Source organism: Pseudorasbora parva, chromosome 15 (genome assembly GCF_024679245.1).
Source record: "Pseudorasbora parva isolate DD20220531a chromosome 15, ASM2467924v1, whole genome shotgun sequence".
NCBI classification, from domain to species: domain Eukaryota; kingdom Metazoa; phylum Chordata; class Actinopteri; order Cypriniformes; family Gobionidae; genus Pseudorasbora; species Pseudorasbora parva.
The window spans coordinates 41675193-41702524 of record NC_090186.1 but is presented as its reverse complement, the minus strand read 5'-3'; the positions used below and the strand labels follow the sequence as shown (position 1 = coordinate 41702524).

The following is a 27332-nucleotide window of genomic DNA, read 5'->3' as shown; positions in this document are numbered from 1 at the left end:
GCCCTGGTTATTGCAATATTATTCTAATTACGTGTGCATGAGAAAACCACGGCATGATTATGTAAAGTTACTATTAGAAGAAGTTAAGTGTGTTGCTTGGTTCACTGCTTCATGGCCTCTGATTAGATATAGTCTTGCATTAATTAAGTGGGTTCATCTAAGGAGACAGAAAAAATATATTCTAGAATAATCAACATTAGAGCACGGGCGCCTAGGATATCAGTCAATCGCCTCTGTGTAGTGACCAAGACTGGTGGGTTTGTGATAAGGAGATCGTAATCCGGCCGGTGCGAGACTCGAAGTGTTATTGAGATCTGGATGAATGGCTATAATTTCAATAAAGAGTTACAGATTAATCAAATGTGTAGTTAAACTATACAAATGTCCAAATAACCAATTGGCATTCTAACCTAGATTCGAGGTCATGATAAAATAGAGTCAGACAAAAGTAAATTGGAATAAAATTACTTTGCCTCGCTGATAAGACCGAACGTGCATAAATTGGGAAGATTGTGCGGGTGTAAAACTGGTATAACACTGCCAGTTGATGAGGGTGAGGATGGGGTGAAAATTAGGAAAATGAGGTCATCGTGACACTCCGGCAGGAAGAGTGAGTGAAGATGAGATCAAAGATGGAGATGAGGATGAAGATGGATATGATGATAACTTGATATGATAGTTTGGTAATACTTGTGTTTGGTACAATGTTGCCTGAGAGCAACAGCTGAATTTAAAATGTATTTTTATTCAAATAATCACATTTGTAATACATTAAAAACTGGATAATAAAAAGTGTCCATAAAAAGTGTCTGGTTAAAGAAATTGATGTTTTCAATAAATATATTTATTTTCTCAACGTGAAAATGTCAAACTATCAGTATATCCAATCGTATAAATTCAAAGTCTGTTCTGATACAATGTTTTGTCAACAAGATGAACATTTTTATTGATATTGTTAGTGTTTTAAGCAGGGAAAAAACACAAATAATTGTTTCCTCATTGATATTATATTGCATACTGTTAACCCCTAACAGTTTTTTGTTAGGGGTTAACAATACCATCAAGGGTTTAAAGGGATAGTTCACCCAAAAATGAAAATTCTGTCATCATTTACTCATCCTCAAGTTGTTCCAAACCTTTCAACAACAACAAAAAAAAGGTCTTTCTTCTGCTGAACACAAAAGATATTTTGAAGAATGTTTGTAACAAAGCAGAGAGAACAACCATTGACTACCATAGTATTTTTTACGTACTATGGTAGTCAATGTTTGCTCTCTCTGCTTGGTTTCAAACATTCTTCAAAATATTATTTGTGATGAACAGAAAAAAGAAACTCATACAGGTTTCAAACAACTTTAGGGTGAGGAAATGACAGAATTTTCATTTTAGGGTAAACTATCCCTTTAAAGGATCATATCACAGGATGCATTGGATGCTGTTTTTAGCACTTTCTTGTGAACTATGGAGGACCAAACCATAAAAATAAAAATATAGATGAATAAATGTAGTAATAATAGGAACATAAACAACTTGATAAAACAAATATAAGGTAGTATATCCACCAAAGTGTTATAGGCAGCTGGAAAAGCCTTATAAATAAAAATAATAAAAATAAATTACAAATCAATAAATACAGAAAATAATAAATGCAGGGCAAAAAGCAAAAATAAAATTCAGGGTAAAAATGTATTTATTTTCCTATTGCTACATTTATCATTTGTTTATTCCTTTTTAATAGTGTTACGCCGCATTCACACGGGGCGTAGGCGTTAACGCTTCCCATTTACTTTGAATGGGTGACATCATCCGTTGCCGAACTGAATTGTGGGTTCCGTCGCGGTGCTTCACTCGCGTTGCAAGCGGCAGAAGTTGAAGAATTCTCAACTTTTCAAGCGCCAGCGCAGGCGTCATCCAATCAGATCGCCGTATGCAAATATCCTCAGCAGACGCTAGCCAATTGCATTCATTACTGCTCCGTGAACCATCCAGACCATAGACCGTTAAAAATCCAGACGCAGTTCCTGGACCACTACGTGATATTCTTCCCGCTGTCGGCGCTTTTTCAGGATTTAATGTACTTAACAGCTTCGTGCACCTGTGCAGTGCGCTGACAACAACTACACGGGCAATCGCACTCGCACATACAACCAAAAAAGGCGCTTTTTTGTGTTGTGTTTTGGTCCAAGCGGCAAGTTAATGTGATTGGCTGTTGTCACTATGACGATCGCGTCAGCACCCAGCTTCAGCCACGCCCTCCGTCAAGCGTTAACGCCTACGCCCCGTGTGAATGCGGCGTAAGAATAGGGCAGGGTTAAAAGTGTTGTGAAACTTACAGGCTATTGTAACTTTCACAAATGATTACAAACACAGCAAGTAACACCGAATTAAAAACACAACATTTAGAAGATAAACAAATATATTAGGTGTTTTTAACTATTTAAAACTTAAACAAATAATTTGATACAATGCACTTATTGATGTTTTTACATCACTTATTTATTTATATGCATTACATTGTACATATTTGTTGATGTAAAAACATAACGACACCTATAAAGTGTAATCGTGTTTTTTTTTTTAAAACATCTGCCGATAATCTTATTTTATATTATTTAAATCTATAATGCATTGAATGTTTATCATGTCCTAATCTCAGCATTGTTGCAAGAAACTCTACTATTATAAATGTTCTTCTCATTTCTCGTTCAGATCAGCTACTGATGAAAAAGCAGTTTGGAAAGACTCGTAAACCTGTGACTTCATTGGAGTGGAACAGCAGTTGAACATATCTAACGTTTGAAGCCACATCGTTCTCCATTGAAGTACTTATGTTCCTGGCCAAAAACACAACAGCTTTTATGTTTATTTGCTGTAATAATTTTAAATGCTATAATAATGATGCTGTTTTATATTAACTTGTTGAATGTTTAGTTTAACTTTGTTTTTAATCCAGATACAGAAGTTAATGTTTATATAAAAAAAATGTAAATGTAATTTTCCCTAGAACGTGGAAAACTGCAGATGATCCCAGAGAAGCAGCCAGGGTGGATTTTTCCTTTTGGGGAAAAAAGAAAAGAAAAAAGTGAAGCCGTGGTCAGTAAGGAAAGAGCGTTTATACTTCCTTTCCTGTGCGCCATATTCAAAGTGGAAGAGTGAAACTGACTTCACAGCGGGACACTTCCAATAAACAAGCCAACAGGCCATCCAACAACATTAAGTTCCCATGTTCACTGCATATCATCAATGAAAGAGAAAAAGATTCATTTGTACTGTATGTGGAATTTCCTAATTCTGCTGGCTAAAGCGCAGCGGTCGTTTTTGGGAGTCGTCCTGGAGGCTTGTTTTAACCCCTCATGTCTTCTTGGTTTGTGCAAAAGCAGTTTATTCTGGTACATTTCACAATTTCTTTAAAATCAGACATCATAATTTGCAGAAGTGAACCACCATTTTTCAATATTATATGGTCCACTCCTTGTCCTTGCATTTGGAGAGCAGCATCTATTCTTTGCATGTATCAAATTATCTTTGCTAAATAAATACACATTTTAATAATCAGAGCAATAGAGTCCTAGCACCAATGCTCGGGCCCTACACTCTAAAAAATGCTGGGTTGTTTTAACCCAATGTTGGGTCAAATATGGACTAACCCAGCGATTGGGTTGTTTTAAAGCTACACTGTGTAACTTTTTTAGTTTATTCTTAGCTAAAATCACTTAGTTCTTTCAAAAATATATGTGCTCATTAATGTATATTTACTTCTTTCAAGTAATAAAGTATTCTCGTAATTTTATAATATGCCATTGAAAATACATACGTGTGAGGGGTTCGGATGCCGGTCGCCATGTTGCTCCTCCATCTTAAAAGTACATTTGCCAAAGAGGGACATACCCATAAATTCAAGCTTCGCTTTTCGCGTTTTAACACTCGATGGCACTGTGTCGAATGTGAAGAGGAGGATTGCTTGAGGCTGCTATATGATGATGGAGGATCACTCTTAAGCCCCTTTCACACTGCACGTCGGACCCGCAATATTCCCGGAACATTGCCGGGTCGCCTTCTGTGTGAAAGCAACCACGTCCCGGAATTGATTACCGAATTCGACCCGGGTCGGGGACCTAGTAACATAGCGGGATATGTATCAGAGTCGCCAAGGAAGCGGAAAAAAGAGAATTAAGACGGCAACGCAACGGGCAAATCAACAAGACAAAAGTAAATATTGGAGTGGCCTTTCCAAGATGGAAAGAGCTCATGAGGAGCAACGATTTAAAAAAGAACGCCGACGTTGCCTGCTTTCTTCTCGACAGGATATATTAATTCAGCCAATTTGTGAATATTGGAAGTTTTATTGTTGCTTGGCTAATTATATCATGGTGTGCTGTGCATAACACTAGAACGACGTCTAGGATAGTTTTCCTCGCGTCAAGCCCCTTTCACTCTTAAGAGGAGATTCCCCCCTTCAATGTAAAGCGCTTTGAGTGCCTTGAAAAGCGCTATATAAATCGAACGCATTATTATTATTATTGTCAATGATGAAAAAGTATTGTTTACCTTATAACATAAATCCGTGTTCTATGACGGATAACATGAGATTAATATTTTAATTGCATTATAATTTGTTTGCCTTACGCTAGTGACGTCGTACAATATACAGAATAACGATAGCACTGATAAAAGTTCCTTTACTAAGATTAGCTGGCATTCGTCTGGGAACCTAATAGCTGATGTTAGCAATGAAATGGTAAAAAAATAACGAAAACGTAAAACTATTATTCATTTTACATAGATTAATTTGATCATAGATCATTTGGCAAATTAATTAACTGCAAATTATAATCGTTTTCAAAAGTAACCTCATCACTTGAAGCAACACTCACCGAAGAGGTCAAACTGGAAGCCACGACTAAATCGGCCACCGTAGGAGTTGAAACGAAATCGAAATTGAGAGGAACAGAAACTATTATTCACTGGATGGTCATATATCTTTTCACCACTAGATGGGGGAAAATATCACACAGTGTAGCTTTAACCCAGCGATTGGGTTGTTTTAATCCTGCGGTTGGGTAAAATATTTGCTTAAGACAACCCAATTGCGGGGTTAAAACAACCCAACTGCCGGGTTAGTCCATATTTGACCCAACATTGGGTTGTTTTTAAAGAGTTTTAGAGTGTAATAAAAAAATATATACATTAAAATTACATTAAAAATGTGTACAATTTTATATAATTAATATGTATAATTAATATTTATTAAAAAATTAAAAGGTCTATTTTATTTTTATATTAAGATTTATAATAAATATATTTAAATTAAGTTATAAACATGAAAAAGTACATATAGAAATTTTAGTAATGTATTAAGAACTATAATTCATTTTTAATTAACATTTATAAACAAAGTACATGAAATAAAAAATTTGTAATGTTTTATATTAAGATTTATAAATAATATTTTAATTAAAAAATTATAAACATGAAAAAGAAAAGTAGTAATATTTTAAATGTCAATATAAACTATTACTACTTTTCTATTTTATACTTATGTTTATAATTGTTTAATTAAAATATTAATTATATTTGAATTTTAAAAAATATAAACATGAAAAATACATCAAATATAAATGTAGAAATAGCTTATATTAAGACTTAATTCATTTTTAATTAAAATGAATATATATGGAAATTACATGAAATATAATTGTAGTAATATTATAAGATTTAAATTAATTGTAATTCAAAAATTATAAACATGAAAAAAGTACATGTGTATTAATGTTATATTAAGATTTATAATTTATACTTAATTAAAAATTAAAATATATGAAAAAGTACATATAAATAGAAATGTAGTAATAGTTTGTCAATTTTGATTTAGAATTTATATTTTAATATTAATAATTAATTTATAAACATAAAAAATATCTACAAAAAGAAATGTAGCAATATTTTATATTAACTAATATATTTAATTAACCCCGAAAAATTACATATTATAGTAATATTGTATCTTAGTAAAGATTTATAATTAATATATTAATTTAAAATGTATAAACATGAAAGTACATGACATAGAAAGTAGTAATATATCAATACATTTTTAATTAAAACGAATAAACATGAAAAATTACACAAAATAGAAATGTAGGAATGTATTAAGATGTATAATTAATATTTAAATTAAAAATATATAAAATGAATAATGTAGCATTAATATAAAGTATAATGTAATTACCTTTATTTAACAGTATTTGACGATTATTAAAATAAATGAGCAGAAGCGTTCCCGTTTAGTCTTCTCTAAGATCTAAATTAGCCACACACACAAAAAAAGGTAATTTTTCATGTAATTTTACAGAGGTTGTGTAAGACCTAGATAATTAGCTACACCCCTCGTGGCATAATATCTGGCGTGCGGATCAATTTTTTTTTCGCTTGCTGAACTGCCCATATGCTGGAGGAGAGACACAGCTGGCATGGTCTGAATCAGAATGATGATTTTACAACTGCTCCACGACTACAAGCCTCTGATGTGCTAAACCAACACAAAACACACACGCAGACACTCGGTCCCACATTCACGCGCACACGCGTCTGAACAAATCCTCTTAATCCCTCCACCGCTCAGGTATATGCTTGTCTGTTGGCTTTGACACAAAGAGAAGTATTCCTTCTTTCACCAGTGTGTTGTCATGTAATATAAAGAGGCTTTACTCTGTTGAGTGCTGACATGACAGGGAGGAGTGTGTGTTAGCAAGTTACTCTACAACAGAAAATCCTTCTTCAGGAATATGCTTTTTTAGCGGTGTAGGTTTAAGGGGGGGGGGGGGGGGGGGGGTGAAATGCTGTTTCATGCAGACTGAGCTTTTTACACTGTTAAAGACTTGGATTCCCATCCTAAACATAGACAAAGTTTCAAAAACTAATGTTGGACGTTTGATGGAGTATTTCTGTGTCAAAAATACTCCTTCCGGTTTCTCACAAGTTTCGGAGAGTTTTTTTCGAGTATGGCTCGGCTTGACGCTAATAGACCGGAAGGTCCTTGTATGGGCCGTACAGGCTCTTCTCCCGGTAGGGCGCGTGCGTGACTAGAGCGAGAGAGGAAATGCACGCCCATAAACACTCCGCACCGCGCTCCACTTTATTCCTATCTGTGACATCAAGCGACTTCAACGCTTTAGCGCAGCATTCCGGGAAGTAGGGATGGCTCGATACCACAATTTTGGCTTCGGTACGGTACCACAATCTAATACCGAAGTACCGATATTAAATCGATACCACAAGGTCTGATATTAGCGCGGGTATATTGGACGCGAATGAGAACAATTATGCAAGTTTTGAGTTTATAAAGTGGGAAATTACCACAAATGTTTATTAGTAAATTAATCAGCAAAGCTTATCACATCAAATCAGTCATTTGAAAACTTTCTTGTGAGAAATAATTTCAGCAAAAATCTCTCAAAATTAGCAAATTGCTTCTGGTTTCAAAAGACATCGCACTACACTAAAGCAATCTGCATAATCCTATTCAACATTTCACGCTCGTCTCGGGATGGATAACGGAAATCATTTGAACATGCAAGTGATTTTATAGCATTTCGTAATAACAGTTACAGGAGACATGAGCTTATAACAACGACACACACACACACACACACGCCTGTCACTTAGTCACGCTCGCACATTACACATTAAGTTTCCTTAAACAGTCAAATACACAGAATTATGTACAAATGTCCGTCTTTAGTGAGTATTCACATAAACACAGGCGGGTGTGTCTAACGCGAATATAAATAGTGCAATAGTAAGCGTGCAAATATAATGAGATCTAAATGTCATTTGTTGAAACGAACGCTGGAGATTGTGATATTCGATCTTATGTTAGGCTATGTGTGTGCGTTGATCAGTGTTAAAAGAAAATAAATGTCTAAATGAGATGGTTTGAATGATTCACTGACCTGTCGATCTCTTCAGAAGGCTTAAAGTCAGGATAGTGACAGATGCTTCTTGGCTAGGTTTGATGGTTCTTCATCAGTTTTATAAGCAAAGTCATTACAAATGTCACTTCTACTCCTCTCTTTATTAATTCGTTTTGGGCATCTTGAGTGAGATTCAACTGCTTTATCCATTTTGTCCGTCTATGTTGTTGTCACATTTGCGGGTTGTTTCGGCTCAGTTTGGGTAGAGCGCTGCCATCTAGCGGTGAACTTCGGAACAGCAGCATATACCGAAATGTGCCAAATCATGATATCGTACCGTTTTAAATAAAATATATACCGGTATTTTTCCAGTACCGGTATATCGCGCATCCCTACCGGGAAGGCAGCGCTGCATTTGAACCGATTTGAACGCAGAAATGACGGGAAGCTTCACAACATCGCTTCAGTCGCGTCGCAAAGTGGATTTCCACGGCCACTGCTGTCAGGACTTCACCAAATCATACCAAAGAAGTGTGTTTTTGATGGAGCGGTCCCAGCGATAAAGGTTTGGTCCTGCTTTGGAAGCAGCCGGTGAGTAAAACTGCTTCAAATGTCTCTGCTGTTGGGTCGTCACGTGAGTAAACATCAGTAAACGACACGATCGCGTGCTTCGTCATTCAAATACGCTAACGGTTACTCCATTGCTGTTCTATATAACATTACACTAGTCTGACGTGCAAAACTGTTTTGCTTGCTACTGCTAAGGTTTAGTCGCATACAATAGTCCATAAACCGAATCATGTCCTCATAAACTGCGAGTAAAGACACACAAATGTTGACAGGCCACTGAATACAGTCCATACCACAGAGACGGACGTCCTGCTGTTGCTGTTTCTGCTGTTCAATTTATTTCAGCCTCCGAATGATTCGGGATCATATCTATTAGCTGAGATCGATAGCGATGGGTTTCTCCACGCTTTAGGAAGTCACCGCTTTGTGCGCTCGTCATTCTTTAGCTCCGCCCACACGATACGCCTCCAGGCGCTCGTTTTTTTCCGGAAAGACTCGGTACAGCCCATATTTCTTTTATAAATATAATAAAACTAAAGACTTTTCGGAGATATGAAGGATGCAGATATGAAGGATGCTACTCTATAGGCACTCAAGATTGACATTTGACTGAAACTGAGTGTTTCACCCTCCCTTTAATAAAAACACTAATTTGGGTAAATTAGAGTAAATTATGTATATTTAGAAGTAACTAACCCTAAACTAAATCATCAACTTATACTGTAGTTAAGTGATATCAATAATATAGCAATAATACTATATTATTGTATTATTACTTAGTTACACTGTACTTATTTGTGTAATTACACTGTAACATCACTTAGTCACAGTGTAGTTTTCACAAAATAGGCCTCATGTGACATTTTTATTTAAGTATCTGACTTTTTCTTCAGATGAGTTATTTTACTTCAGATGAGTAGCTTGATTCAACAATGCAAGAGTCCAGCTCTCTGTGAAGTCTCCTTCAGCACATCCCAAAGACTTTCAATGAGTTTAAGGTCTGGACTCGTTTAAGCAGAGGTGGCGATCCATGCGTGGAAATGACTTTTCATGCTCCCTCACAACCATTTTCTCACAGTTTGAGTCTGATGAATCCTGGAATATGGCCATGGTGTGTCTTCCTACACGGTTGATTAAAAAATGAAAAGCTACACACTTCATCAATTAGGGTTAAAAGAACTGTTGCCAAACATACAATATGCTAGAAACATTATAATCATTGCAATAATGATCCAAATCATAGACTCTTAAGCATTTGCCCATTTAAATGCAAACACCGACTTTTTGGGGGGGCCGGGCAGTGTAAGTTGCCAAGTTTCATCTCCAGAATGTGTCCGCAAAGTCTTAGCAGTTGTCAAAGCTTAATGTGTTTTATTGCCAAAACTGTTGCATGCATTGAGAGGAATTTACACTAAGCAGATGTTACTAAAATTACTTTACCACAAAATGTCTCAAGAGCCTTAAAAGTCTTATTTACTCATTCGGCCCACTGTAAGATTGAAACAAGAAAGGCACAGAATCATGCACAAAAGAGCATTTTAATTCAGTCAAAGTTCACAAATGACATTTGTGACACACCATGCAATCTGGGAGAAGAAAAAAAGAGAGATAATAGTAGCTCTTTTTTTCTTCTCCCAGACTGCATGGAGATTAAAGTGTGTTTAGAGCTTCAACAATGTCTCAGATTAGATAACTCTAATCAAAAGTCAATGAACGACCAACAAAAAATGACCCAAGCTGCTACCCAAATTAATTTTATAACTCTGTAACTTAGATACAAATTAGAATAATTTTGACATACAGTATAGCTTGAGCCACGTTTCCACTGCAGGAACTGTCCCCAGAATCTTGGGACTTTGGGGTGGTGCTCGGTGTTTCGACCGCAATAACCAGGGTCTAAATGAAGTTCCGGGTAAAGATTAAGGCTGAACGATATGGACAAAATTTAATATCTCGATTTTCATGCCAGATATCTCGATACAATACGATATGACTACGTGTTCGGTGAAAACCAAGCATTTCTCAGAAAATAAGACCGAGACAGGCACGCTCAGAGCTGTCATATATCACAACTTTTCTGTGTTTTCAACCACATACTGTTTATTTTAGGTTTCAAACATATAAATTCACATAAGTACTAAACAAACAATACATTTAGAGTTTGTAAAATACACACTGATGTCTATGGAAGAGGTAAAAATAATCCTTTCCATTATAATTCGACACATTTTATTCATATCAGATACACATTGTGTAAGTAACTTCAATGTTTACTCTATTCCCAGTTCACCAGTCACTTACTTTTAAGTATTTTGGGAGAAGTGGAATGAATTCACGTGTTGTAAACAGAGAGGTTGTAAATCCAACAGATTCTCTAAACTGCGTCTGCGGCACAAACTAACACGGCAGCGCCCATCGCACATACAGCTCAACTAACGCGATCGTTATAAAGGTGTTTAAACAACAATATACCTCCACTTGCATGTATTTGATAATCGGAATATCAGATATTTCATGCCATAGGTAACACATTTGTGAATATTCTGAATAAAAAGGAAAAAATTACATAAAAGCAGATCATCATTCATTCAGCGCTGTTGCTGCTGCGGTGTGTCACGTGACAAGCAATGAAACGTCACCATGGAAACGCGCTGGCTTTAGCGGTAAACTGCCAGAACTGTTGTGTGGTAAACTGTTGTGACTGCCAAAGTTGTATGCAGGGCGAGCGCAGACAGGGGAAATCTATATCGTCTATATCGTTGCTTTTTTCGATAGTAATATCTTGAAAGTTCATATCTAGATATAGATATGATAATGATATATCGTTCAGCCCTAGTAAAGATGTCCCCCTAAAAACGGGCCTGCTTGAAAGGTAGTACTTTTTCAAAGTTCAGGAACTTTTGGGGGTGAGACTTGGGCGCTGAACATGCTGATTGGTTGAGTTCACGCAACGTTTAATTTCAAACTAAAAGTCTGTTGTGATGTGTGCAGTAAGAGTTGTTTGCTATTCAAATAAACAATGGAGTTTAAAAAATATACGACCAATGGGCTGATTACGAGGTTCAGGCTTTATTAAGTTTACATGCATAGGACGAAATCCAGTGGGCTCTGGAAAGACTACATCCTACGTCACAGGAATAATCTTCAAGGTACTTTAGGCCGCGATGGAAATGCAGACAACATCAGGTCTGAGGGAAAAAACTTCCTGGGACAAATTGTTCTAGGTAATTTTAGTGGAAATGGGGCTTTATTTATGTTAGGAGCAATGAAGCTGATACTCAATTGAACCCCATTCATATCTGAAGTTGGATTTGGGGTTTACCTTGGAATCTCTGACATCCGATCATAAAAGCTGTCCATCGCACAAATAAATAAAAAATGAATGGCTTTGCAGGTGCATGATTATCAACAAAGAATTCTTCAGGCAACCGAACTGCAGAGGATGAAAGATGTTGTGCAATGCTGGCGTTTGTTTTGCAGGTGGAAAAAAAATGCAGGAACTTTGACTCACTGATGCATTTTATTTTCTTAAAAGTGAATGGTACAGATCATCAGGTTTAGATATTGGGAATTTTCACAGGACTTCGGAGAAAAATTGGAGATCCAATAGATAGGAATGCAGCATATACATCTCCTGAATAATAAAAGTGAAATTTCAGAGCAATAAACATTCTCGACCTGGTGCATTAAAGGTAGGGTAAGTGATTTTCAGAGAGGCTAGCAATAAGTTAATGGCGCGGGAAACACAAAACACCTAAAATGGGACAGAGCTTTTGACTGTACGAATAGATTTGGTGGTAAATCTGAAGTATATTTTTAAAGACTGCCAAAAGCTAGAGAAAAGAGAAGCAAATGGATTGTGGATTTGCAGTTAATCTCTATGGGTCTGAGCCAGCTTTGGGGCCTTTTAGAAGTTTTTGCCTCTGTAGCCAATTTTTGTGCATGCTGAAAATCGCTTCAGAAACGAGGTTGTGTTGAGCAAAGTGCTTGTCAAGCAGAAAATGACAGTATAACGGAGACCCGTTTTGAAACCGGCAGAAACGACAGTGCTGAATAAAGCCGCACACGCACTGCAGTTGCAACAGAGCTGCATGGACACACAAATCGGATCCGAACAGTTGGCTCAAGCACAGTGTGGACATTAAAACATTAAATCAGATTAGTGACATTCATGCTTTTTTCTGTTGCTTATAAACTTATTAATGGCAAAAAGTGTTCAGCACAAATTGAGCAACATGTATGTACATGCTTATACTTTTGAGAGAAGAACGTTTTGAAAAAAATAAATGTTAATTTTAGTCAATGTGGAATTTTGGGGGGGAAATCATAACCTATATATTCTATAAACTCATTAATTAAATATTTACCATCTTATATTCTGTATAATTGGATGCTTCTAAATAAACACCAATCAAAACTATACAAGGTTTAGCGCTTGTCGATATGACAATGTATATAACATTGATACAAGGTATCACTTGGATTTGTGTTGCCATTGAAGCAAATTTGAGTCATGGACCGCTTCATGTATTAATAAGCTGGTTGTTTTGGTTGAGGAGGAACTTTAAAAGGCAGCTGCCGTTTCGTTTGTGGTGCTCTGTGACTGACGTCTGTCTATCTCTGCATAGCATGAAACGCTGATGACGTGTGATGGCTGTGCAAAGGTTATGTAAAAAAACATGTTGACTGACAGATAGGAAAAGGTCTATGATAGGACAAACATTTTATGGTCCTACGCCTTTCACAGACGATATAAATTCATATAAATACATTTAGACCACTTCACTTAGTTAAATGTTTTTGAAGCAAATCACCTACCCTGCATTTAATGCAGATACTGATTTTTTTTTAGTTATTTTAAATCACACAAAAAATGTATGTGCCCATTTGCCCACAGTTGCTGATAAATTCATCCACACATTAGGCTATTTATATTAACGGAGCTATCAGAAAGTAGCTTACAGTAAACATTTACGAATAAAATATTGAATCTAAAGCTGAAGTTGAGACAGACTATCCATGTTGTTTACAAATGTGTCTACATAACTGTCCCAACTTTTACCACGCAGAGGACCGTAGGTTAAGCGTTAAAAGTGACAGCACTGTAATCAAGCTAATTAATGTCAGAGACAGAGACAGAGACAGAGACAGAGAGAGAGAGAGAGAGAGAGAGAGAGAGAGAGAGAGAGAGAGCACAAGAGCGAGAGAGAGAGAGAGAGAGAGAGAGCACAAGAGCGAGAGAGCGAAAGAGCGAGAGAGCGAAAGAGCGAGAGAGAGTTCATGTGGTTGCCACTGCTCTCCATATTTTACATTTATACTCTCACATGACTCTTCTGTTTAATTTAGATGACAGCTGCCGTCTAATTTAGATAAACTGCAGTTGGATTAATCAAAAACATGTTCTTGATAACTAGCTCAGTAACCGCCTCATCTCAGAAACAGAGATAGAGACTGTCTGAGATCAGTTGAACACGTAGCTCCTTTAGAATAAAAGATTCAGATTTGTTGACATTTTTTGGTGAGAAATTAGGCCTGGTTTAACAGACAAGGCTTAGATTAAGGCAGGATTAGGCCATAGTCCGATAGCTTTTATAAACATGCCTTAGGGAAAAAAACGCATTTTAGACTGGGTCTGGGACAATCTTAAACTTGGTCTGTGGAACCAGGGGTTAGGGTTATTTTTAATTTGTACCCTAACACCGTGTTTTAATCATGCAAAAAGATTCCACACTGTAAAAAAAAAAGAGGCAAATTTTGAACTTTTGCAGTACAATCGACTTGGATGTTTAAGTTATTTCAACTTAAATTATGTTAAACTGACTTTAAAAAATGAGTTACATTTTTTAATACAAAAAAGTTTAACATTTCTTAACTTATTTTGATGAGATAAAACAATGTAAAAACATGTCATAACTTATTGAACACATCATTTTTTACAGTCCAGAGACCAAAATGTCCATCTACACCACGACTATGAGACGCAGCGAATCAATTAAAAAGCATAGCCAATCAGAACCGAGTGTGGGTGGAGTCTTTCTGCAAGCACACTGTACATGTCAACTAATCAAATTCATAAGTAATGCACCATTTTAATATTATTAAAAATTCATACAGTTACTGAAACAGAGTTTGTCATAGAATACAGTCAGAGTCTGTATTTTCAATATTTATTTTCAAGATCTGAGGTGATTTATCCATTGTCACTTTTGTAGGCTATAAACCTAAAAATTATATTCAAACGAATATAGATGTTTTTAACATTAAAATACATAAACAGTACCTGAGATTACTATTGTCATATTTTGTATGTCGAGCCGCAATGTCATAACCCATTTCTTAAACAGAATTGTTACGCATCATTGACGTGGCTAGTTAAACTAAAATGGAAAACATAGGCCTAGCGTTTATCCTGTTGTGGCGTTGCATTGCGTCTTGTTAGGATACGGTTTAAGTACTAACATTTGGCCACACTTTCATTTTACTATAGACATGAATGATATCAAGTCATGCAGCTTATTGAGGAACGGTATGCTATTATATTTCAAAGTAATTTTTTTTTACCTGGCAGATAATTAAGCCAGCAAAAAAATCCCATAAACGTACGTTGAAGGAGGCACCGAAGCCATACAGAATTGACCACTCAGAACGCTTTAGCATGGGCAAACATCTACCTAGTTTAAATCTGTTTTAATTGGTGGAGTCTCATTACATCAGTAATTAGGTTGGAAACATGAGCATCTGGCTCCAGTAAAGGATTCTTGCTCTGCATGTTGTTTCCGTGTTAGTAAACCGATGCCAGCACACGACCGTTTAAAGCGGCATAATTGCTCCTGGTATTGTGACATCATTCACTAATGGGAAGCTTAAAGAATTAAGAAAAACTATTTCTGGCCGTTTCCCCCTCATGACTTCATAAATGCTGCATTTTTATAACTCCTTCTGCAGCCTCAGGAAATGGCATTTTATTGTTGCAGTTTACCAACAAGTTTTTATATGAGACTTCATGGAAAATGAAAACGCCAAGTGGTTCACAGTTGTGTAACGCCATTGCTTTCATACCAGCACAGGGTGTCACCGATATATCCATCCATCGTTAAATATCGGTCGTTCTATCTTTTTATCTATCTATTGTTCTATATTTCTGTTGTTCTATATTTCTGTCATTCTATCTATCGTTATATCTGTCGTTTTACTGGTCGCCGAGAGTTGAAGAATGTTCAACTTTGAGTAAAATACTTAAAATGCTCAACACTGTCACTTTACACCCATCACAGTGGAGGAGGAATGGGACAAATACAACAACCAACTGCCATATTCTGCTTATACTGTACAATGTCAACAGATAAAAACAAGCAGCATTACAAGAATTGCATTGGCAATTTTATAGAGAATCAATACAGAAACAAACTACCTATGAAATGAGATACTAGTAACGCTTACTTATGTTGCCCTGCCAAAACACTCAAGCGCCCACAGCGAGGCGTTTTCAGCAGATCGCTTAGCGTTTTCAACTGGCTAAAAAAACGTCCTTAGCCTCATTATAATATTTACTCATGCCGCGGGGCAGGGGTTCGAGTCCTGCTTGGAGTGGGCAGTTCAGGAACAAGCAGGTTACATAAGCATCAAAAATTATGAAACAACTTTACAACAGCTCTACAAAACACAATAGTGTCATTATTCAGCTCAATTGAGTTCAGTGTTTATTCAGCTCAATAACAGTGTCATTGTTGAGAAGTTCAGACAGACAGACAGAATAGATAGATAAATAGATTTAATGAACACTGTAAAGGAAACTTTGATCAGTCATTGTATACTTTGTATGATTTTTGTTTCAGAGGTGTTTTCGAGAGAGGACAGCTAATTCTGAAAAATGGTCAAAAATCAAGCCAAATGAGAGAATGTGCGCAGACGTCTGAGCTAATGTCTAGGATTGGGAGCCTTTTTCTGTGCGGTAATAAAAGGAAATTGCGCCCCCTACTGATCTGAACTCTGCTTTCTGATTCTGTTCTGAGCCAGAGGCTTTTTTCCATCAACATGAACGTGTGCCAGCATGCTGCTCTTAAATCAGATGGTCTTGGCACCGGGACGCAGCCGACGGTCTCAGAGAAAGAGCCATCCATCACACCACAGACAGACTGCATGTCACTCGGTTATCATGTACCTGAAAACTCAGACGGATGTCTCAGAGAGCCATATGGAGATGAGATCGAGCATTTACTCTGAGAGGACCCGTGATTCATGGGGAAGTGATGCGAGGTAATGAGTCCTGAATGAGACAAGACCTCCTTGTCACTGAGTGTTTTTGTGATGAGTAGGTCCGCCTGAGAAAGCAAAATGTCCTCTGTGATTGTTTGAAGGTGCTCGAGGTGTCTGTCGGCTCTGTGCAAACGAGAGGGAAGTGAACACATTCCATAGTGGTGAAACAAAGCTGTTTTCCCAACCACTGAAAGTGTTTACAGATGTGCCGTCAAATTTTACATCTCAAAAGTCATCTCCGCATAGAGGACTCTTAAATACATAACATTAAAAACACTGTTGCAAATCTGTCACCGGTCGCAAAATGCTTTCAGAGAGAAACACACAGGCACATACACACACGCTTAACTCGATGAAATGTAAAGTTCCGTGACACAGCGATCTTCATTTGTGCTGTTTTCTTAGGCGCTGAGAGGGGGGTGGAAAATAATCGTAGCACATGTCCTCAGACTTGCAGACTTGTGCATGGAGACCAGATGCTGCTCTAGTGGGACTGTGTCTGGGATGTGCTGGGAATCGGTTAGTCGATTCGAGAAGCAGAGCCCTCGTTTACACCCGGTGCTAACAATGGATCCGAACACAACTGGACAGTGCTACAGGTGTACACTCATGCAGTCAAACATCTGATTGCGCCAACCACATTCATAAGTGCGCATGAATACGATGTATTTATAGTATAAACACTCTTACATCCCGGCCGGCAGATTAAAAGGACATTTTATTGTTTTTGAAAACTTTTCCTACGAGCGTTTTTAAAATGTTGTCAGCCAAATTAATATTAATTTGATGAATATCTGAACATGCAATAAAGCAAAAAAAGAACATAGCCTCTGCTTTTAAATGAAACCAAAAAATATTCTAGCTTCATGCACTATTTATTAACACTTGAATGTGGGTAAGTTTCCTAAAAGAGCTACATTTTCAAAGGGGGGTGAAATGCTGTTTCATGCAGACTGAGCTTTTTACACTGTTAAAGACTTGGATTCCCATCCTAAACATAGACAAAGTTTCAAAAACTAATGTTGGATGTTTGATGGAGTATTTCTGTGTCAAAAATACTCCTTCTGGTTTCTCACAAGTTTCGGAGAGTTTTTTTCGAGTATGGGTTTACTTGACGTTAATAGAGCGGAAGGTCCTTGTATGGGCCGTACGGGCTCTTCTCCCGGTAGGGTGCGTGCGCCCGTGACTAGAGCGAGAGCGGAAATGCACACCCATAAACACTATCAGCTGCAGATCCACTCGTCTGTGAACACTTATGACTCGTCGCGCTACCGCTCCACTTTATTCCTATGGGTGATATCAACGCTTCAGCACAGCATTCCCGGAAGGCAGCGCTGCATTTGAACCGATTTGAACGCAGAAATGACGGGAAGTTTCACAACATCGCGGATCTCCACGGTCACTGCTGTCACAGGACTTCACCAAATCATACCAAAGAAGTGTGTTTTTGACAGAGCGGTCACAGCGATAAAGGTTTGGTCCTGCTTTGGAAGCAGCCGGTGAGTAAAACTGCTTCAAATGTCTGTGCTGTTGGGTCGTCGCGTGAGTAAACATCAGTAAACGACACGATCGCGTGCTTTGTCATTCAAATGCGATTACTCCATTGCTGTTCTATATAACATTACACTAGTCTGACGTGCAAAACCGTTTTGTTTGCTACTGCTAAGGTTTAGTCGCATACAATAGTCCATAAACCGAATCATGTCCTCATAAACTGTGAGTAAACAAGCGCAAATGTTGACAGGCCACTAAATACAGTCCATACCACAGAGACGGACGTCCTGCTGTTGCTGTTTCTCCTGTTCAATTTATTTCAGCCTGATTCTGGATCACGTATTAGCTGAATCCGATCGATAGCATACATGGGTCGATAGCATACTTGGGTTTCTCCACGCTTGAGGACGCTTTGTGCAAGATCGTCATTCTTTAGCTCCGCCCACACGATACGCCTCCAGGCGCTCGTTTTTTTCCGGAAAGACTCGGTACAGCCCATATTTCTTTTATAAATATAATAAAACTAAAGACTTTTCGGAGATATGAAGGATGCAATACTACTCTATAGGTACTCTGAGTGTTTCTGAGTGTTTCACCCCGCCTTTAATAAAAAGCTGAGAAAATGTGTGTCAAAGACGATGATCAAAACATAGTCGTGGTAGCTTGAGTCCATTAACACCACCAAAGCTTCACAATCCTATAGCTCATCCTGGGTCAAAAGTCCATCTGACATGTTTTCTTTTAAAGGAACTTTTGTTTTAATCAGGCTCCTATGTTTAGGTTCAGTCACTTAACTTTTAATGGCAACGTAAAGGTTATTAGTCAGTTATTGAAATGCCTTATTTAAAAAAAATGTCACTTTAGTCAATTCATTGGTATTTGATTAATTTAACGGTCTTCGCTGCAGAAAAAGGCTAAGTCCATGTGTGCTTTTTTTGTGCAAAAACCTCTTAGTCAACCTCTTTGTACAACAAGATTGCAATACCACTAAAAATGCAACTGGAAACTTTGCAGATGACGAATGCAGAATTCATAATGTAGCCTATACAATGAAGAAACTGATCCACAAGGAACACTGATGTGTTTACTGATGTGACAAAACATGATAGAAACTTGCAGCTCTGCAATGGAAAGCCAGCTCATACACACACCGTCATTCACTTTGAAAACATAAGACTTGATTTGTGTCTTCTGATTGGTTTCTGTGGTCTTAGGGGATTTTGCTGACAAAAGGAAGTGGCGTCCTTAACAGTTTTTCAGAATGAACAAACCAGTATTTCCGAATGGGCTGACGCTGGGATTTAGTGAATTTGAAGCTAAAGTTTTTGCTGAACGTATACTATGTGTAGAGAGCATTTGTTCAATATCATCTAATTTTTGACGGAGTCGGCATTTAGGCACATTAGGCTGATAAGGTCTGATATGGTGTTTAATGTTAGATGATCGCGTTATTTTACATGTGCATAAGCAATGCTTATATTGCTTGTTTCTGCTGCTTCGCCTGTGATTTGATTTGGAAATTCTGTACCTCTTTTAGAAGATGCGTAATAGCGCCCCCTACCATAACAGTGAAAGTATGTATCGACGGAGAATTCTGTCAATGGCGGGGGGAAAAGTTAAAGCCCATCTGGTAACACTGGTTTTACTCTTTGCCCTATAAAGTATTTCCATGCATTAATTATGTCTTGTAATGCACCTTCATTGTATGATCTCATGAATAATTGTAACAACAACTATAATGCACTATAATCTTTCGCCTGCGTTTAAATGGCACTTTGTTATTGCACATCCCTCATGAGAAATGCTCACGATTTATCATGCAAACAATTCTCGAGGACACATTAAACCAAAGAATGTAAACTAGAAATGTGGATGTGCTTGTACAATTACAGTACATAATGTCTGAGGTACAATAACAAGTCAATCATTTAAGAACGTAAATGCATTATTCTCATAGAGTCTGAAGGCTAGGTAAATATTAGGCTAGACAAAGTAAACATAAAATACCAAATTGATTTTGTATTTCATCGTGATTTTGCAAAGTCTGGCACGAGTGAATTTATTCATGCCAGATCAACTGAAGGCCTGCTGCAACATAGTAGCAGAATATTGATGATGACAAAATCGAAAATGGGAGGTTAATGGTTGTTGGAGCAGCTGAAAGACTGAAAAAATGAACAGCTGATGGGCTTTGACTGATAGACGGGAGAGAACAATATGCTCAGTAAAGAACTAGCGGTTATGAAGTGCTTGCTGGACATGATGGTACAGATGTTTGTACAGAATTGATATAAGAACAACAGAGAATAGTCCCTGTGGAAAGACATTGAGAATTGTATTTCTGCCTTGATTAGTTTAATTGTGTGTGTTGATATGTGGCTTATAATCAGTGCTGCCAATAGCGAAACCCAAACGATTAAGTCGTTGTGTCAGCCAAAAGCATTGCATGGACAAAAATTGGCTTTAGAAGGAAATATATTCTTTATGTCCTTCATGCATTTCACTAGCCTGACAAGCCAGACCCACATCAAGATGTTTGGTCTGGAAACTCACCATTGACAGCTCAATCTGAGGGGCGGATAAACGGTTGTCTTTCAAACTCCCTCTGCACGCGATAGGATAGCGCTACACCAATCAGAGCAACGAAGGTGAAACAGAACTCACTGACTGATTAAACATTCACCGTATCCGGTCGGCTAAACTCCGAAGACATCTTCCCTTTTTAAGAATGACTTCAGTGCCGCTCTTTGTTCTTTTCTCAGAGAAAAGCTTAACTCCAAGTCTTCCAGACCGCCGCCGTTCGCCAGTTTCTGTGTTTACTAGAAGCACGCAAACGCAACTCGGCCGTCGTCATTATGGCCCCGCCCGCCGACTCTATACATGATGTGATTGGGCCGTCCAGATTTTGAGGAACACAGCTCGGAATGGTATTGAGAGTTCCTAGACGACACTTGCGGGCAAATTAAATTTGCTGCCGCTAGGGTGCGTCTAGATTTCTAGGCTAGCATTTCACCGAACATAACCCTGTGAGTTTGTCACGCGGATATTGTTTTTTACTTGTAGCTATTTTTCTCAGCATTCTATACTTTTAAAGATGCCATTCATCTGTTAAAATTGCGTCTCATGACCCTTCATCTTTGCTATGTTGTGTAGTTTGAACCATAATGTGGATTATTTTTCATGCACAACCTTAGGCAAACAGATTTCATGCCTCATCCAGATTCGAGAAATAGTGAACGGAGGCCAGAAACCAAGAGGAAGAAACTTTAAGAACACCGAAGACTCCAGCGACTGCTAAAATGACTCCATTAGGTAAAACAAACAGATGTCTTATTTAATCTTTTGGCACAGCAGAAACAAACCATTTCTATAGATGAAGACTACAATTGAACTTTATTTATGGTTGTCCGTGTTTCTGAAAGTAAACATAACTTTGGACTTAGATGATCCTTCAGAAGTCATTCTAATATGCTGATTTGCTGCTAGAGAAACATTTCTGTTTATCAATGAACACAGTTGTGCTGCTTCATTTTTTTGTAGAAAATTTTCAGGATTCTTTGAGGAACAGAAAGTTCAAAAGAACAGTATTCATTTCAGTACATTTAGTGTATAGTGATGCACAAGAAGTGCAACCTTTAGTGAATTCATGCCTAATAATGAACACAATGATTTATTCTTCAGGTCCTGAGTTGTTTAGCAACCACATTTTTCGATTAGCATCAACTAGAAAAGTCCCGTTCGGTTAATAGCACAGCCGTTACGTTCTAAGCATCCCAAAGCTGACTTCTGTTTTGACTGACATCTTTAATTGCTCTCTCTCTCGCCGCTTTTCTCTGTTTGTTGTGATTTTTAGAGGAGTGGCCCTGTGGAAATCAAAGACATCACGTGAAAATGATTCCCATCTTGATGCACTAACTCCAGTGATGGAATACAGCCATATTTCACATTTCACTTCACTTTCCAAAACAAAGCAGCAGATTAGCGAAGGAAGTAATACCTTCTCCTTTTTATACTCTTTTTGATTGCGTGAGGTAGTGTGGTTAAACTTACGACTGCAAACTGGCTTGATTTACTGAAGGATTGTGGTTTGATTGAGACACTTAGCTCGGGTTGCCCGAAGAAATGCAAGATGTTGAACGGCATGCTATTTCAATAAAACGGTGTAATAAAATTCACATTTTTGGACGTTGATTATTAATCAATTATCAAAATAGTTACAGCACTTCTGGTTGCCGAGGCAAAATAATTCTCTAGCAGAAAGGTAGCAAACAAACTTAAATGCAGGTGAATGACTGCAGAGGAAAGTGTGATCTGTTTCGAATTCAGCAGAAACTCAAAGACAGACCTTCAAGTTTACAAGCTGTTACAAAAGGAAATGCATTCTCCTTTTAAATGCAGTCACTGAGACTGACTCGAAACAGGCGGCTGAAGAGATTAATACTTCGCAGGCAATGTTTAAGCAACAAACATGATTTCAGATCTGATAATTCCACAGGCATGGACTGGTCCATTTTGAGATTTTTGCCTATTTTGCTTACATTTTCTTCTTTCAGACTAGCGGAAAGAATCCATCCATACATCCATTCAATTGAACTGTCGGCCATCCATTCATCCATTCAATTGAACTGTCGACCATCCATCCATCCACCCATCCAACCATCCATCTGATTGAACTGTTGACCAACCATCAACCCTTCCATCCGATTAAACTGTCACTCATCATATCTCTCCATCCATTGAATTGAACTGTCGACCATCCATTAATTAATTAATTCATCCATACATTTATCCATCCATCCAATTCAACTGTTAACCATCCATCCACCCATCCGATTGACCTGTTGACCATCTACCCATCCACACATTTATCTATACCCGGTTCATTGAATATAATGACTTGCTCATTTTCTATAAAGAACATGCTTTCAATTTCTGATTTAACTTTTCTTTTGCCATTTCATTTGTGAGACTTAAAAGTTAAAAAAAAATATATATTTTTACGTGTTGTAACTGTAACCTCATCTGCAACTCATTTACTTGCGTAATAGATCATATTTCCATGTTTTGAAATTCCAAAAACCACTCAAAAGGTTGATAACTTCTCCAGTTCAAGACTGGATTGCTCACTGCTGTCCTGTGTCTTTTGTACTCGAACACAAAGCAGCAGTTAATGATGGGAATGAAGTCAGTGATAGTTTGTGGTAGTGCTGTCCCCTGTAAATCATCTCATTACTGCCACTGTGCATCAGCAAAAGCACTAAACGTTTGGAAACGGCACAGGGAGAAACAGGAACATCTTTCATTTACAAGCAGACTCTAATACATGTTTAAAATTCTTCTGTTTGTACCCACAATCGAGTCTTATAAACAAACACATAAAATTGATTGCTTCCTGGGTAAACGTTAGCTTGACTGCTGTGTGATCGGCAACCCTGCTGATATAAGATGTATTTCCATGACCCATCGAGCCTGTGGCACACGCTGGGATGCAAAAGGCCGTTACACAACTCCAGTGTGTAAAGATTATTTGACTTATTTTCAGTGTATTATCAGAATCTTATCTAGAAACTAGTAAAATAATGCTTTAACTTAAAATTTACAACAAAATATCTTTTTTCTTTCTTTCAGGTAAGTAATGCAAGTTGCTTTGTTTTCCCATGTATTGACTGAAAGCTCTTCTGTCCTCATGATGAGAGTAATCGTAAGTGCAGAGGCGTTTGCTTATGCTTATTGTAGATCTTGACTAATATGAACATGCACTTATTCATCTTAACTAATTCACTGAATGTTCCTCAAAATGAACAAAGTCAGAATATTACGCAAACCTGCAGCCTAAATCACACAAATATACTTTATGTATTTAATCTCACTTTATTAAAGGGGGGGGGAGACACTCAGTTTCAGTCAATCTTGAGTACCTATAGAGTAGTATTGCATCCTTCATATCTCCGAAAAGTCTTTCGTTTTATTATATTTCTAAAAGAAATATAGGCTGTACCGAGTCTTTCCAGAAAAAAACGAGCGCCGTGTTGTCGATCGTGTCGTTTACTGATGTTTACTCACGCGACGATAGCCAACAGCACAGACATTTGAAGCAGTTTTACTCACCGGCTGCTTCCAAAGCAGGACCGAACCTTTATCGCTGGGACCGCTCCGTCAAAAACACACTTCTTTGGTATGATTTGGTGAAGTCCTGTGACAGCAGTGGCGTGGAAATCCACTTTGAGACGCGACTGAAGCGATGTTGTGAAGCTTCCCGTCATTTCTGCGTTCAAATCGGTTCAAATGCAGTGCTGCCTTCCCGGAATGCTGTGCTGAAGCGTTGAAGTCGCTCGACGTCACCCATAGGAATAAAGTGGAGCGCGGCGCGGACTATAACGACAGAAGTGTTCACGGACGACTGGATCTGCACCTGAGAGAGTGTTTATGGGCGTGCATTTACTCTTTCGCTCTAGTCACGCGCGCACCCTCCCGGGAGAAGAGCCCGTACGGCCTATACAAGGACCTTCCGCTCTATTAACGTCAAGCCGACCCATACTCGAAAAAAACTCTCCGAAACTTGTAAGAAACCAGAAGGAGTATTTTTGACACAGAAATACTCCATCAAACGTTCAACATTAGTTTTTGAAACTTTGTCTATGTTTAGGATGGGAATCCAAGTCTTTAACAGTGTAAAAAGCTCAGTATGCATGAAACAGCATTTCACCCCCCCTTTAAGCAATGCCTTTGCTGTAGACCTTCGATGATCCAATTCACGCATACGAATAAGCATTGCTGAATGTTTGTATTGCTGAAGTAAAAGTGTTGATTTCCAATTTCAAAAGTTCAAAGGCTGTTAGAAAAGTTCCTGGATGACCTCTGTGACCCCGTGTGTTTTCAGTGAAATAGATTGTTATTTGGAGATGAATAATTATGCTTCTTTGTGATCTTATTTAGAATGCTGTGTTTGTGCACATGCTGTGTCGATCAGCCGTGTCTCACCCTTCTCGATCGTTCACATCTGTGGAGATGAAAAGCCTTTGCTGAGAAACGCTTTCATATGCCAAAGGAAGCATTTCACTGCATGCTGTGCAAAACCAGTGTGTGTTTGTGTGTGTGTGTGTGTGTGTGTGTGTGTGTGTGTGTGTGTGTGTGTGTGTGTGTGTGTGTGTGTGTGTGTCACACTCCATTATTTGAGCCACCCAGACACTGAAAAAAGTGTGATTCAAGAAAGACAAGGTTACATCAAAGTCCACATTATAAATATATATCATATTGGTCACTGTAGGTGAGTTTTCATTTATGCAATAGTGCTCAAACATTTGGGACAGTATTTATTTATTATTAGTATATATAATATTATTATTATTTTTACTTAAATTGTATTAAATAAAATAAAAATATGCAAGCATGCATTCAAAGTAACAGTTAATACATGTATAGTGTTGCAGAAGATTTCCTTTTTAAATAAATGCTGTTCTTTTGAACTTTTGAACAATTAGAAAAGTTTCCTGATTAGAATCTATTAGAATGATTTCTGAAGGATCATGTGACACTGAAGACTGGAGTAATGATGCTGAAAATTCAGCTTTGATCACAGGAATAAATTACATTTAACAATATATTAAATATAAAATACAGTTAACTTAAATAGTAATAATATTTTACAATATTCCAGTTTTTACTGTATTTTTGCTTAATATACATTTTAAAAAAATCTCACCGACTCCAAACTTTTGAACTGCAGTATATAGGTCTTAAAATATTAGATCAAATGTAGAACTTACAATTAAAAGATGGAAATTATATAAGTGTTTTATATTATTTCATTATCTGTTTATTAAAAAAAAGTTTATTCATACACGTTTAAGTTTGTATTTTTAAAATGTTTTGTTATCGATCAATTGGCAAACATATGGCTCTTATCTTGTCTCTTTATCTTAATATTTTGCCTAATACTGGAAAACAATAGTACTAGTATGCTAGAAAGCTTTTCCAAATTCAGCCAATTACCTCATTTTCAATGGTTAAACCATATGGTGGTCTTGCATGTTTAGCATGACATTGTTTACTTTCTGTGGATGTTGGAACTACACAATGTGGTTCCAAACATCTTTTTCTATTGACAGCCATTACATTTTTTTTTCAACAAAAATCTAATTTTATAATCTTAGTCTTTTTAGGCATGCAGTGCCAATGCAAAAGTGTATTATTCAAGTAGGCTAATATAAGTTTGTAAGTGACTCATCAAGCATTTTTTGTGCGTGAATAATTCTGTCTGTGTGTATTTTAACTGCTGTATAAAATATCTTCCGTAACTGTAAAGTTAAACTCAACCTGCACTGTGATGGAAACTTGGCTAAAACAGCCAGTGTCTAGTAGTGTATAAAGAGAGAGACAGAGCACTAGAAACAGAAGTTATTGATATAAACCGTGGTAATATTTATTTTGTAACTATCTGACCGTGAAACAAGGCAAGCTGTCTGCTGTGAGATAACGATCATGTGATTGCTTTGGAGAAACATGCGTTTGCCAGACGACACACCTAATGTCAGCATCTGACGCAAGTGCAAAGTGTTTCTGTCCGAAGATAACAGAAGATGCGTCTGAGCTTTAAAAGTGCTCCAAATGCATCATCATGGCATGTTTGTGCTTCTGTTGAAATGCTCATGTTCAGGTCCAGTGTGATTATTTGCTTGACTGTGCATATTCTTGGACATGTGCAGGATTAAGTTAAAATCTCTTATCCGACAAAATTACTTGGCAATAAAAAGGCAAACTACAGCTGCAGGTTCCCTTTCAAGGGAACTCGAGCTGCGTCACCGCTGTGGGAACACCTCTGCGTAATTGTGTCATGAAGCACTTATGGAGGCAGTCCAGTGGAGTGAAGGAACATCATAGGCAGGTGACGTCATCTATCAGATAAATATAAAGCACACCTGCACGGCTGTCAAAGAATATTCTAAATTCGAATATATATTTGAATAGTTTTTTAAAAATGAATTTCGAAGGTGAAAATTAATATTCGCAAAAAAAAGTGGGAAAAAAACGCTCGCGGTAGTAGAGGCGTGGCTGTCTGATTTGCGAGTGGGTTCAGAGACGGGTCACAGGAGTCACTGC

The 27332-nt window shown here is 37.6% G+C and overlaps 1 long non-coding RNA gene across 2 annotated transcripts in view; it reads right to left on the bottom strand.

Moving 5' to 3' along the window:
• The window catches only part of LOC137041653 (uncharacterized), a 145389-nt gene that overhangs the window by 61782 nt on the left and 56275 nt on the right, over nt 1-27332 (bottom strand). The window lies entirely within an intron of this gene.